Source organism: Marmota flaviventris, chromosome 3, assembly GCF_047511675.1.
Source record: "Marmota flaviventris isolate mMarFla1 chromosome 3, mMarFla1.hap1, whole genome shotgun sequence".
In the NCBI taxonomy this organism is placed as follows: Eukaryota; Metazoa; Chordata; class Mammalia; order Rodentia; family Sciuridae; genus Marmota; species Marmota flaviventris.
Window position 1 is genome coordinate 66,837,070 of NC_092500.1, and position 2,723 is coordinate 66,839,792.

The following is a 2,723-nucleotide window of genomic DNA, read 5'->3' on the forward strand; positions in this document are numbered from 1 at the left end:
AAGGGTTGTACAACCATCATCACATTCTATTTTTGAAAAGTTTTTTTCCCTCCCTCTCCTTAGCTTTTAGTCCCCATTCCCTCCCTCATACCCCCATCCCCTAGCAACTACTAATTTATTCTCTTCTGTTATAAATTTACTTATCTAGAAATGGAATCCTGCAACATGTAGTCTTTCATAACAGGTTTCTTTCTGTTAGCATGTTTTCTAGAGTCATGCATGTTGTAGTATGCATTGATACTTTCTTCCTTTTTATTGCCAAATAATATTCTACTATATGGATCTTTCACATTTTACATAGACATTTGAGTTGTTTTCACTTTTTTCTATATGAATAGTATTACTATTTTTTTTGTATAGACATATTTTCATTTCTTTTGGGTATATACCTAGGAGTAGAATTGACAGAAGGCCTTTATCAGAGCCAAACAGATGCTGGCACCATGATCTTAGATCTCCACAACTATGAGCTAAGTAAGCCCCTTACAGTAGTAAATCTGGGAAGGCAGAAGAGAACAGTGGGAGGGAAAGAGCTGAAAGCTAGGTGAGTTTGGCATCGAGATGAGGGACAGGAGCCTGAGACACTGCTGCAGCCCCACCTGAGTATCTGGCCTACGTCCCTGGTGGGATTCCCATCCAAGTGTCTCAAGCCTGCAGCGCCCCAGTCCCCGGCCTTTTCCCATAGGTCAACCCTTCAGAGGATGACCTATGGAGCCGTTCCGAAAAACCCACTGCCAAAGCTATTGAGTCTTTCCAGCAAGTGTGTTCAAGATGTGTTGTCAAGAAACACGGACTGTTGTTGTATGCCTTCTTTTCTGTCAAGACACCATGATTCCTGGCAACCAAATTCTGATTGTCATTTCCTTATGCCAAGTCCTGCTAGAAGGCATGAGCCATGCTAGTTTGATGATACCTGAGATTGGGGGAAAAAAATGTTGCTGAGATCCAGGACCCCACGGGGGATGTCGCTCAAACTGAGTCATGTGCCATGACTTCGAGATGTCATTTCTGCAGACGTTCAGGCTGCACCGCAGCTGAGCAAGAGCAAAATCATTCTGGATTACATGCATGATTGCTTCCAGCTCACATCTAGGGAGGAGGAGGGAGAGCCCACCACACAGGTCTGGAGTACTCAGAGTGACTCTCCAGTCACACCAACACCGTGTGAAGATTCCACCATGAAGAACATCCCAGGGACAAGAGAAAACTGCTTTTCGAGTCCTTTTTAACTTCAGCAGCATCCCAGAGAAAGAGGTGTTCTCTGCAGAACTTCAGCTCATTCAGGAACAGGTAAACCAGGAGACTGGGAGCCAGGTTTCCACTGTCTAAACATTTTTGAGGTTTTTGAAGTCCCAGGGAAGTGGTGCCTGAACACCTCATCACACGACTACTGTACACCAGTTAGTCCACCACAAGGTGGGAAACTTTTGAAGTGAGCCCTGAAGGGTTCTTCTTAGACCCAGGGGAAGCGCCCAACTATGGGCAGGACACAGGGGTGACTCACCATCATCATATGCTGACCCACTGGGCCAGCATGTCAGGATTAGCTCATGGTTACCTCAACAGAGTGGGAATTAGGCCCAGCTCCAGCTCTTCCTGGTCACTTTTGACCCTGATGGTCTGGGCCATGCCTTGACCAGTTGCTGGAGGACCAAGCTAACCCCTTAACACCATCCACAGCAGTCCAGGAAAAGCAATAACTGCTGGCACCACTCATTCTGTGTGTACTTCAGCAACATGGGTTGGAATGGCTGGATTGCGACCCCACCAGGCTACCAGACCTTCTACTGCCATGGGGACTGCCCCTTTGTACTGGTGGACCACCTCAATTCAACCAACCTTGCCACTGTGCAGACCTGGGTCAACTCTGTCAACTCAAGTATCCCTAAGGCCTGTTGTATATCCACTAAATGAATGTCATCTCTAAGCTGTACCTGGATGAGCATGATAAGGTAGTACTGAAAAATTATCAGCAAGGGTGGTAAAGGGATATGGGTATTGCTGAGATAAGGTAGTCCTTGAATATGGACATACATTCACACAAACACGTGTTCCTATAATTGCAGACCTTGCTGGAGCCATGTTGTCCTAAAACACACCTTATAGAATTCTTGAATGGAATTCAATGGGTTTCAACAATGATAAACTAAAATGTAAGGCTCTATAATACTATGAAATAATTTGCACAGCAGGGTGACCTTGTGAATTCATTATGCCCAAGCAGTGGTACTTGCTGAAAAAATAAGTAGGTTCAAATAATATTCAGAAAAATTTCAGATGGTAGTCTGTGATAAATTAAGAAGAAAAACTGAGGATGCTTGGAGACATGGTTTCTAACCTTTTCTTTGTAATGACCTGTACTATTTTTATTTTTCTGACTACAAAGTTACTATACATGCATTATAGAAAGCTTGGAAAATATGTTTGAAGAGGAAAAAAAGGGCAGTCAGAGAAAAAAATCAGGAGGTATTAAAAACAAAGTGGGAAAGAGATATAGAAATCAACGTATGAACATACACAAACATAAACATGCATATTTTTCTTACTACCTTCCACCACCCTACCTCATTCTAATTTGGCTATAAGTGTATGTTAATCAAAATTCAATTCTCACATTATCAAGACTGTAAACTATGTTGGCCATTGAACTATGTAATGTATGATAATTACTTTTCCTTTCTTATACAATGTTTTGCTTTTCTGGAACTTGATTGTTATTGCTG

At 42.7% G+C, this 2,723-nt stretch overlaps 1 pseudogene; it reads left to right on the plus strand.

Annotated features, from left to right (window-relative positions):
• Positions 1 to 828: 828 nt before the first annotated feature.
• LOC114103868 (bone morphogenetic protein 4 pseudogene) lies at positions 829 to 1,998 on the plus strand (annotated as a pseudogene).
• Positions 1,999 to 2,723: the final 725 nt, after the last annotated feature.